This window comes from Cricetulus griseus, chromosome 4, assembly GCF_003668045.3.
Source record: "Cricetulus griseus strain 17A/GY chromosome 4, alternate assembly CriGri-PICRH-1.0, whole genome shotgun sequence".
NCBI lineage: Eukaryota > Metazoa > Chordata > Mammalia > Rodentia > Cricetidae > Cricetulus > Cricetulus griseus.
In genome coordinates this window covers 23,191,893-23,204,993 of record NC_048597.1, presented here as the reverse complement: position 1 = coordinate 23,204,993, position 13,101 = coordinate 23,191,893, and positions in this window count along the sequence as shown.

The window sequence follows — 13,101 nt, the reverse complement described above, 5'->3', positions numbered from 1 at the left end:
TTTTGATTGTTCTTTAGCAGGTTTGTGACTTCATAAATATATTCCCAAGCCTATGAATCAAAATGTCAGGGAAGGGCAGTGAAGCCAAATAAACAAGTTGTAGATTCAGTTCATACATCATTGATCAATGAATGTTATCAATTTTCACACAGCCCACGATCCTGATAACTTTGCTGTTGAGTGGGTAGCATAAATTTTAAATGACCTATAGCTCACCATGAGGAGAATTCTAAAAAAGCGCTCTCAAAGCTCTTAAAAATAACCACTACTACTTCCCACATGAGAAGAAACTTTTGCTGAAGTTCTCAAAAATCATCTAAAATAAGTAGTTTGCTATAGTTTCCTCTTTCTCCTCTCCTCCCAGTCCCTCCCCCAACCCATCCCCTGTCCCCAGACCCCCATCCATTCCTCTGTGGGCTATACAATTAATTAATTAATTTTAAAAAGTTGTAGTTAGTTCCTTTATGCAAGGATTTCCTAAATTGAATTCTGTAAGTTCACATAAATGCACGTTTGTATGAGTACACACTTGTAAAAATCACAAGTTAGAAGACAATGCTGGGTATCCTGCCAACTCACTCTCTGGCTTATTCCCTTAAGAAAATCTCTCTTGCTGCAAACCAATACATTTCACATTTCCCGACTCTGTTCCCAGCAGTGTGAACAGGGGTGCACATTCATGTCTGTTTTTGCATGGGTCCTGGGGAATTGAAGTCTGGTCCTCACATTTGGTAAGTAATTGCTCTTCCCACTGAAACGTCTATGGAGCCCCATGTCATTAATATCCCTGGTGTTCAGCAGAAAATGCTTTCAATATGTTTAGAGATAAAACCCAAAATGTAAATACTTCTTATAAAAAATGTACTTTTAATTTTATTTTCTTTTGTGTTTCACTTGTTACATGTTTCTATGTTACTCAAATTGCATAAAGTCCAATATTTTGTTTGCTTGCTGCTATTGTATTACCAAGTTAAGTTTTTTCTTTCCTTTAACAATGATATCTTTTGCAACAACAATGACTTTTAAAATATTTGTTTGGTCACTTTGATGTTTTGTAACAACATCAACAGTTGTCCAATAAAATTTAATTATATTTTTCCTAACTACCTCCTTTTGGAATTTATTTTATAAGCTTTTGTAACTGCTCCTGATTCTCGAGAAATGTGTGTCCTATTTCTTGTATATGAGCCTATTGAAATGAAACAAAGGGTTCAATATCACACTATAAAACAAAGGTGAGATAAAATGTACTCTGCTTATTCCTGGCATACAACTCCCACCAGGACAACAGATGTTTTTCCTGGAATAAAAATGGAAAATTGCCTTCCTTCTTCCCATCCAACAACAACTAAAATCACAATAGGGTGTAATGCTCCCTAGGAATATGTCAGTGCATCAGCAATAACCGCCAAGTGAGGTTCCTGAAATGCTGTCTTCCTTGGGATGCAGGATTTATATTCAAAACAGTTGCAGTTGCTGTGAGACACCACAATAACAATCCTGCAGCTCACTTTCAAAGGTCTAATAAATTAGATTCTTCCTTGGCTCGATAAAAAATACTATGTTCAGCAGTTTCAACAATGGAAGTCTCATCTAATTAAATTAAGTGCTGTAGAGGCTCCTGCCAGCAACACTACCTGGAGCCGATAGACTCTCGTTCACAGTATTGCTCATCTGGCATGCAGCCACCTGGATGATCACAGACACTCAGCCAACAATTCGAGCCTGAGTAACTGAAGGACAAGAACGGGGCAGTTCTGTTAATGCAGCAACAGCATTAACATGAAAATTTATATTCTTCCCTTACCATCGATCCAGAAAGGTTTGGAAGGCTCCCTTTTTACTAAATTGGACATTTAATTTTTTAAAAACCTTCTGAGCTCATCACTGTTTTAACATGCTTGTCATTTTTCTTCCAAAATCCATAGCCCCAAAATGCCAATCTTTGCTTAAAAGGGGCAGAGCATTTCTTCTTCTGTGGATCTTCCTCTGACCATACAGGTGAAGCGAAACTTTTTCTTTTAATGGCTTTATTTCCTTAAAATTTGTTCATCGTTTTCAGTATTTTGAAAAGTGGTTTTAGTCTTAATGCAGTGGGTAGGAGCTTGGTCCTGCCTCAACTTAATTGGCCAGGCATTGTTGACTCCACATGGGAGAGCTTACCCTTTGGGAGGAGTGGATAGGGGTTGAGAGGGGGGAGGAAGGCAGGGTGAGAAGAGGTGTGGGAGGGAGAACTGTGATTGGAATGTAAACTAAAATTAAAATAAATTAATTATTTAAATTAAATTTAGAAAAAATTCAAAGTAAAACTTCCCCCTAAGAAAATTTCCATCTAGAAAACATTAAATTGGAGATGGAGTGGCCCTGGGGCAGAGGAGAGGTGGCAGGGAAGTTGACAGGAGGGAAGGGAAACAAAGTTATGAAGTATTGTATGAGAGAAGAATCTATTTTCAATTAAAAGAGGGGAAAATTACTAGCTTTATCACACACTTTTAAATTTAAAGGACATCATTTTTTTAAGTAAGAAAATAGAACTCCACATGGAGCTTTCATAGTTGTATAGTTTTATTATAAAACCTCATAAAATAGCATTATTTTATAAGCATATTTTAATGGATTTATTAGTATAGAATTGTCTTTACTAAAATAATGTATCATTGAGTTTACTCATTTAAGTAAACCTGACTATGTAAATACAACCAAACTCCTGAATTGTGCATACAAAAGTTAACAAAATGCTTAGCACAGAATTCTTGAGATAAGAAACAATGAATAGGATTATTGATTTGTGAATATATTATAATACAGCCATAACCACTTGGATCAATCAGCTGCTTCTGGCTTGATCTACTCACTAAAATGTATGACTCACCAAAGGCTCAGAAAAGCCTTAGCAAATTTTAACAAAATATTTGTTATTTTTTGGAAAAAATTTAGGATGCTCACATAGAAGTGGGTCTCATATCTCATCAAGAGAACTTCTCTAAGACAGATGGAGGTTATCACAGCAAATCACGACAAAAGTTGTGGGGCCAAGACCCAACTATTATATCTGCAACACAACTCCTCCACCCAAGGCACAGAAACCCTTGTTGAAATTGGGCAGAAAGACTGGAAGATGCTGAGGGTCATTGACTTTGAGGTGAGATTGTTTCAGAAGCCATTACTATGAAGTTTCATTGACAGGGTACATAAACACGATGTGAACAAGAATGACACCAATATACATGCTAACTTGGACCAGTTCTTAATAAAATCTTTAAATCAATGTTTGCAACAAGTTTTAGGCATAATGAAATTATACTATAAGTTGATTTCAGTATAGTGTAACATTGATTTAATAGAAAGTGTAAAAACAAAAAAAAATCTGTTGATTTATAGTAAATTTTATTTGGCATACTCTACAACTGAACCTATAGTATTAGTACCTATAATCTTTGAATCAGGAAAACATCTCTCATTCTGGTAACTAGAAAGGAAGAAACTCCATTTCTTTATTTTAAAACAGGAACAAGAAGATGAAGCATTTCTCATAATATTGTCTTTTATGTAACAAAGTGTGGTGTGATGTGTCCAACAAATCATTGTCTAAGTAACTGTTTTTCATTGCGTATATGTATTATTTCCATATACCCCTGTATTTCATATATATAAACCATATAACAAGCATATATTTTTTATTAGTTCTCTGTGAGTTTCAATCCCACCTTCAACACTTTACGGATTCTCTCAATCTTCCCTTCCTAGTACTTTGTGTCTTCTTTTTGTTGTTGTTTTTTAATCCATCAAGACCAATTTGCAGTAACTAAACATTCTTGGACATGTTGTCATGACCCTCAACTGGTCAAGGTACATATAAAAAGAGACTGGCAAATGGTCAACCTTAAAGGGAGCAGATGTACTTCATCTACTGCCCAAGGGTCATAGATCAAGGTGAATGAATGGGTAGAAATAGTGTAAGAACCAGAGATAGGAGATGATCTGAAAGAAGCATTAACTTCTGCACATAGCAAATGACCCAAGAATATGTACTTACAATAGTTGTGTCATCATGCATGCAGCCTGTGAGAGCCCAAGCAAACTGTGGCATATGCAGTGGAGCCAAGGGGTTATTGGCAAGTAGCTTCCAAGAGAGGGAAAGACAGTTTTCTCTAAGAGTGTGGCATCTGTTAAATGGCTGACATAACTTGTAAAAATGTGTATGTGTTCTCCTGAAGAATTTACAGATATGCATTTATACAGATATGTATAAAAAGTTTTATAATTATATCTATTAGCCATATTATTTTAGATTTTAATCTCAAATCTTCACAATGAGTAATAGGTGTAAAAATGTATACACAATTATACGGACCTGACCTAATTTTTCTCTAAGGCAAGGAAAGTACAATGTCATGTAACTAAATAAAAATATACTTATTAACTATGAAAACATCAACACTGATGTATGAAGAGAATTGTGTTTTGTTACAATAAATCTTTCTGCCAAAAACCGCCTGAGCCCCACCCACCATGTGTGCACTTTACGCCAGCCGCCCACCTGAGTTAGGCCCAAATGAATACACAGAAACTTGTATTAGGTTCAAAGCTGCTTGGCCAATGACTGGGATTCCTCATCTGTTAGCTCAGTCTTAATTATCATAAATCTATATATTTTATAAGATTTATCTTATCTGACGCCTTATTGGCGTCCCTCCTTGCTGGTGGATCACATTGTGCTGCTGGAGGAGCAAGGGGAAAAAAGGGGGGGGGGAGGTTCCTGTTTCTCCTTCGCTTAAATATGATTCTTCTTGCTATGTCACTTCCTGCCTGGATCACCACTTCTCTACTACATTTCCCAGAATCCTCCTTGACTCCTAGTCCCATCTAACTTGCTGTCTCATTGGCCAAGCAGATCTTTATTAAACAATAAATAAGATAAACATACGTAGAATTACTTCCCCCATCAGTGTTTAACATATATAAGGTAACATCATTTTCTCTAAGCCCATATGTAAAATATTTAGCAACTCATAAATACAGAATTATAAGAATCTGAAATTCTATTAAATAGATGGTAAATTTTATATAATAGATTCTAAGTAGTAATAGATTTTTAAAAAATGAACAAAGAGGAATTATTGCCTAAATTGTAACTAGAAATTTAATGTGAAAAAGGATTATACTTAAAAATAGTATGAAATCTATTAGAAACATCAACATTAAGAAATTAGACATAAGTCTCACTCTTGTTTTTATCTCACTTGATTCTATAGAACACGTTTCATTTAAAACACTTGAAGGCATTCATTCCTGAGAGTTAAGCTCTCCCAACATATCAGGAAGACAATTTTCCTTATGAAATACCTTACACAAAAATGTATTTACATTTCTAATTGAGTTAAGAAAAATCGATCTGAATAATCATAGGAGTCTCTGAACACACTTTGGTGAAAAACAATATTTTCTGTATGTTTGCAGTGTTTATGGAAATGGCAATAACAACCATGTTTGTGCTTTAGCACTATCATTACACATGGTATAGTATTAAAACTTTTTAGATGCTTCTTGAGGATTTATATATTAAAAACATAATTTAAGTGCATAATATCTATAGGTAGTAAAGAATGCATCAACTCACTAGTAATGTTCTGCATGAAAAAATCTTATTTGGTTAATCTAGTAAATCTCTAAAGCACTTAACTTGACCTTATACAATGTCACTCATAAAATTCATTTATTTAAACTCTTGTTCCATTCACCATGGCAACAGAATAGGGTCAGGGTAGATTTGGACATGTTGGTACACAGACAGCTCTTTTGAATATCAGATCATTTTCCCCAATGTTCACATAATATTATGATATGAGTCAATCAGAAAAACATTTGCATATACTTGTAAATAAAACCCAAAGGTGTAGGAGTGAATTTCACTGGACAGTCCTTATTTTCCAAGGGATCAAGAATGAAATGCTTTTTCTTTTCCTTTCACATGTTAGTATTTGAGAGAAAAGTTAACGGCATTAGACCAAAGGATTATTACAAGCACCAATGACAATTGAAGATGGGACTGATGACAAGGTCTTCCATTTACTCTTTCAACTCCTTTACCACATCCTTCTGAAATTTGTATACTTTTAAGTCACATTCTAAAACTAGATAAGCATTTTCTATGCTTTTAAAAATATAATATACAAATATGTATATCTCACATACATATTGCATACACACATATATTTAATATGGCATGCATGTCTATTTAAATATTCATCTTCAAGTATTAGTGGCTTGTAAATATTTTCTATGAAGGTTTACTTTCTTGTAAAGAAAAGAAATTAGCAACTTATCAGTCTTTCTTTTTCTCATTAAGGGTTTAAGGTTCTCTTTAAATTTACTGACAGTGTCAATTCCTTCATAGAAGCATAGTTTTCCTGAGTTTTGGTCTCTTCTGACTGCTGAATAGATAAAGAATCAAATAAATTTTGCAGATGCCATGAGAGTCTTCTTTTTCATTACCAAATATAAACCCCCTCACTTTCAGTCTTATTTATATATATAGTAGAAAGTGATGGCTGAAATCAATAAGCCCCTCAATCAAGCTATGAAATAATGCTGCATCATCAGACAGATGTAATGGAGTTGAGAAGGGTCAGAGAAGGGCAGCAGGAATGATGAAGAGATGAAGTGCTTTTCATATGACTTGAGACTAAATCATTTGAGCATAATGTGACTTATGTTTCATTTTTTCAGAGTCACAAAGCTTGAAGAGGGCAATATATACTTTATATTTTGAAAAATACTTTATACTTTTATATAAATATAAAATATATACTTTATACTTTTGAAAAATCTGCATACTACACAAGGATCCATATTTAAAGGAAAAGAAGCCAAAGGCCAAGAATTTGAGAAAGAATAAGACCAGGGATATGTGGGATGAGTCTTGAGGAGGAAACAGAAAGGGAAAATGATGTAATCACAGATTAATGTACATATTTTTAAAAGTAAAAATTCACTTAAAAATGTGTCCACTAAACTTTTGAATTGTAAGCTATAGAAAATACTGCTACTATTTTAAAATGATGTCTGGTATTTTCCTAACTTGTTAAGTCAAGAATATGTCACATTGAAGATTTAATGTGTTTCCATTGTAGAAAAATGTTGATATGTTTGTTTATGTGTGTATATGTTCATACATATATTGATGTTTGTATGTGTACTGCATTATCTCTCCTGTTTTCTCTATGCCCCTCTGTCTTTGTATGTATATATATGTATCTATCTATATCTATTTAATATGTCAATCTATAAATCTATCATCTGTATATCATACTAAAAATAATTCAGTAGAGTAATACATATGCTATCTCCAATATATCAATTTGTCTTATTTAGTATTTCCATCTCTTTGGTAAAACACCCAAACAAAGATACTCAGCAAGAAAAAATGTTTATTTATTTCATCTCACAGGCATAATTACAGTCTATTATCAAAGGAACTCAGGACAGAAACCTGAAGGCAGGGACTGAAGCAATGGGCATGAAGGGGTACTGCTCACTGGCTTGCTCCTCATGTCTTTCATGTCTTGCTCAGCCTGCTTTTTTATGTATTCCCTGTACCACCCACCTAAGAGTGACACCAACCACAATAGGTCTTGGCCCTTCCACATCAATTACTAATCAAGAAAATGCCCACAGGCCAATCTTGTTGGGGTATTTTCTCAAATGATGTTTGCTCTTCACAAATAAATTTGTGATATATTGAGTTCCATTAGAAACTGGCCAGTACACTACTTTTAAGCAAGGTCAAACCATAGATTTTAATAAAAATATGTTCATGTTCAATTTACCATTTCTGAATGTTGTATATCCATGGAGAACATAAAAAATTATATAGAACTGTTTCCTTCCATCTTAAATACCATGGAGATTGTGTAATTTTAGCTTTATGAATTATAAGAAGCTACAAATAAAGTTTAATTATGATACAATAATTTACCTTTTGAATCTTGAGAGCTTGGGAAATATGTGTTATTTGATGAAATTAGGAAGCCATATTACTAACTAAAATAAACAAGATACTTCAGTTAGTTTCCCTGTCTTTACATTTCCTCTGTGTTTTCAATTATATTTTAGAAAGGATAAATAGGCACATTTAACTGCATACTTCAATGATATCAATAATGACAGTTAAATGCACAGTACAAATACATACAGAGTACCTTCCATTCATTGAAATCTATTATAACATTTGCAAATTTAATCCCTGCCAATGGCATGTACATATCCCTACATTTGCATATTCCTGTATCTACAGATATTCCATATATGTGGTGTTACTTTGCTAGTGTTGGTATCATTTTTCTGTGAAAATTTCAGGAATATCTTCTATATACACAAATTATATTCTTCATGAAAATAATTTCTTCATTCCATTCTTTTATTCTCTCTTATAATAATTTGAAATGTCTATCTTCAACCAAATGATGGTTTGAAATATTTATTCTTTGAGAAATGTTTCATAATAAATTAAGCTAATTTTGTCTATTTTTTCTATTAGAAAACAGCAGGAAGAAAATAGGTATAGGTCATTTCCTATGCTATTTATTAACAAATTTTATTAATTTGTTTATTGTTTATGGTGTTGACATTTGGTGTTAAGCTAATTAGTTCTGCTTTCTAAAGAAAAATATCAGCTGCTTAATGCAACACAGGTTCATTTCCCACACACATAAAGATTGATGGCATTTGAGAAGCCTAATTCCATCTATTAGTGACACCATCTGGATCATGTGGCCTCTAAGGACACCAGGGAAGTGAGAGGGAAATACAGAAGAAGATACTAACTTTAAAATGTCTCAGCTAAGAGAAGGGTCACATATTATTCTAGTCCCTGGCTATTCTGATCACAGGATTTAAAATCAACTGTAAAATGCAAAATCACCTGGGGACTCAAAGAGAAACAGGGAATATTTAGTGATCACAAACTGTCTTTGTATCATGATCACAATGCTAAACATACTTAAAAGGTTATTGTGTGATGTGCTAGCATTGAACTACACCACTTGATCATGACAGAAGGTGCAGGACACAGAGATACACTGATGAAACTACAACCTATCTGTCAATCATACATATAAGCACCCAGGATCAAGAGCTGTAAATTACTCACCCCTCACCCCTGTAGAGTCCCTTTAGCTTGCAAGCACTCATTGCTCTTGTTAAACACAAATTACCTACTTTTCCTTTGGTACTTAAGTAAACAGAATCACACAATTTGCAAAGTTTTGCTGGATATTTATTTTACTCAGATTATATGTAAGATATATATATATATATATATATATATATATATATATGTGTGTTGTGTGTGTGTGTGTGTGTGTGTGTGTGTGTGTATGATTTAATTAATTTTAAAAAACCTAGCAGATGACTCCTGCCCACACTCAGGGCAGAGGTGAGCTTGTCGGCCACTGCCTTGGGCCCAACTTCTACCTGTCCACTCTGAGAACTCCTGTGCTGGGATCTGCAGGCAGGTTGACTCTGCCCCTAAGGACCAAGCAACCCAGAGTCTGCTGACATCTCTGCACTAGTCCAGCTCCCACACACCCAGAAAGCGAGTGACTCAGACCCACCTGCACCCACCTTGAGACCCATCAAAGTTTTGGACCCTCTTGTACCCACTGGAAAAAAATCTTGGAGCCATACACACCAGGAATGGAAGAGACACCACCTGTACCCACTGGAAGAAGAGGTGTGAAGATGACAACATAAGAACACATCCAACAACAGAAAAACCAATATCCAATATGATGCCACCAGAGTCTGGGGACTCTACACCAGCAAGACCTGAATAGCCCAAGCAGAAGAGAGCAACCTTAAAAACAACTGCATGCAGATGATAGAGACCCTAAGAGAGGAAATGAGAAAATCCTTCAGAGAAATGGAAGAAAAGACAAACCAAATGATGCAAGAAATCAAGGAAAGGCAAGGAAACACAATTAAACAGCTGAAGGAAACAGTTCAAGTCCTGAAAACTGAAATACAGACAATAAAGAAAACACAAACTGAGGTAATACTGGATGTGAAAAAGCTGAGTAAACAATTAGGAACCACAGATGCAAGCATAACCAACAGAATACAAGAGATGGAATACAGAATCTCAGACACTGAAGATAAACTAGAGGAAATAAATTCATCAAGTAAAGAAAATCTTAAGTCCAACAAGTCCTTACCACAAAATATCCAGGAAATTGGGACACCATGAAAAGACCAAACCTAAGGATAATAGGTATAGAAGAAGGTGAGAAACCCAACTCAAAGGTGCAGAAAACATATTCAACAAAATCATAGAAGAAAACTTTCCCAACCTAAAGAAACACATGCCAATGAAAGTACAAGAAGCCTACAGAACACCAAATAGAGTGGACCACAAAAGAAAGTCCCCTCATCGCATAATAGTTAAAAAACCAAATATGCAGAATAAAGAAAGAATATTAAGAGAAGCAAAGATGAAAGGCCAAGTAACATATAAAAGCAAACCTATCAAAATTACACCGGATTTCTCCATAGAGTCTCTGAAAGCCAGAAGGACCTGGGTAGATAGTCTACCAACTCTAAGAGAGCACAGATGCCACCCCAGACTAGTATACCCAGCAAAGCTTTCAATCACTATAAATGGAGAAAACAAGGTATTTCATGACAAAACCAGATTTAAACAATATGTAACCATTAATCCAGCCCTACAGAAAGTACTGGAAGGAAAACTCCAAACTAAGGAAATTAACTACACTCACAAAAACATAGGCAATAGATAATCCCACTTTACAAAAACCCAAAAGAAAAGCATGGCAAATCCACCTACAACACCACTACCAAAAAAATCAAAAGTACAGCAAGCCTATGATGAGAAGGAAAAAGGGAGTTCTGACTGTGTGCCTCTCACTCTTAAACTTTCTCTACATTACCCTGACCATGCCCTCACAGGCGTGGTCAGGCATATCTGTAGCTAGCCCCTAGCAGGTGTGATTATGGTATCCCCTTCACAGAGAGACAAAGGAACTAACATATGGTATGACCCAATTGGTATTAACAGACATCTATAGAACATTCCATCCAAACACAGAAGAATATACCTTCTATCCAGCATCACATGGAACCCTCTCTAAAATTGACCACATACTCGGCACCATAGCAAACCTCAACAGGGAAAAAAATTGGAATAACCCCCTGTGTCTTATTAGACCACCATTTTTTAAAGTTAGAATTCAAAACTAACACAAATTGCAGAAAACCTACCAATTCATGGAAATTGAACAACGCTTAATTGCACTTTTCCTGGGTCAATGAAGAAATAAAGAAATAAAGACTTCCTAGAATTAAAAGAAAATCAAGACACAACATACCCAAACCTATGGGGCACTTTGAAAGCAGTACTAAATTTAAAGGAAATGGATGATTTTTTGGACAGATGCCACCAAAACTGTATCAAGATCAGACAAGCAACTTAAACAGACATATAACCACAAAGGAAATAGAAGTAGTCATCAAAAAAAGCCCAGGGCCAGATGGCTTCAGTGCAGAATTCTACCAGAAATTCAAAGAAGAATTAATACCAATACTCCTCAAATTGTTCCACACAATAAAAGCAGAAGGATCATTGTCAAACTCTTTTTACTAGTCTACAACTACCTTGCTACCCAAGACACAAAAAGACACAACTAAGAAAGAGAACTACAGAACAATATCCCTCATGAACTTTGATGCAAAAATAGCCAATAATATACTGGCAAACCGAATCCAAGAATGTATCAGGAAAAGCATCCACCATGATCAAGTAGGCTTCATGCCCAGGATGCAGGGTTGGCTCAACATTCAAAAATCTATCAATGTAATCCAACAAACAAACCAACTGAAGAAGAAAAACCACATGAACATCTCACTAGATGCTGAAAAAGTCTTTGACAAAATCCAAAACCCCTTCTTGATAAAGGTCCTGGAGAGATCAGGGATAACAGGAACATACCTGAACATAATAAAAACAATATACAGTAAACCAACAGCCAACATCAAACTAATGGAGAGAAAATCAAAGCTATTCCTCTAAAATCAGAACCATGACAAGGCTGTGCACGTTCTCTACATCTCTTCAACACTGTCCTTGCAGTTCTAGCTAGAGCAATAAGACAACAAAAGGAGATCAAGGGGATACAAATTGGAAAGGAAGAAGTCAAGCTTACACTGTTTGCAGATGATATGATAGTCTACATAACTGACCCAAAAAACTCTACCAGGGAGCTCCTACAGCTGATAAACAAACTCAGAAATGTGGCAGGATACAAGATTAACTCAAAAAATCAGTAGCAATACTATATATGGAGGATAAATGTGTTGAGATAGAAATCAGAGAAACATCATCCTTTACAATAGCCACAAACAACATAAAATACCTTGGGGTAACACTAACCAAAAAAGTGAAAGACCTCTATCATAAGAATTTTGAGTCTTTAGAGAAAGAAGATACCAGAAAATGGAAGGATCTCCAATGTTCTTGGATAGGTAGGATCAACATAGCAAAAATGACAATCTTGCCAGTAGCAATGAACAGATTCAACGCAATCCCCATCAAACTCCCAGGACAAATCTTCACAGACCTTGAAAAACAATTCTCAACTTGTAGTGGATCAGTACTTATCCCTAGCATAGGGATGGACTTTGGGAGCCCATCACACATAAAGGGATACTCCCTGAGCCAAGACACAAGGGGATGGGCCTAGGTCCTATCCCAAAGGATATGACAGACTCTGATGACACCCTATGGAAGGCCTCACTGTCAGTGGAGAGCATAAAGGGTATGGGATAGGTAGGGTGTTATTTGGAGAGGCAGGGGAGAGTGTACTGGGATTGACATATAAAATAATCTTTCTAATGCCAATAAAAAAGAAAAAGAAAAACCTACCAGAAACAGCAGAGAGCAAACAGGTGTTGGGATCTTATGGATGTGCATTATATGTGGGGCAATGGAGCATACACAGCAATTAAGTTGAAGAGAGGCTACTGAGAATGGCTGTGGACAAATGTAAGAGTGGCTCAGGAAGGAGAGAGAATGACAAAACTAAACAA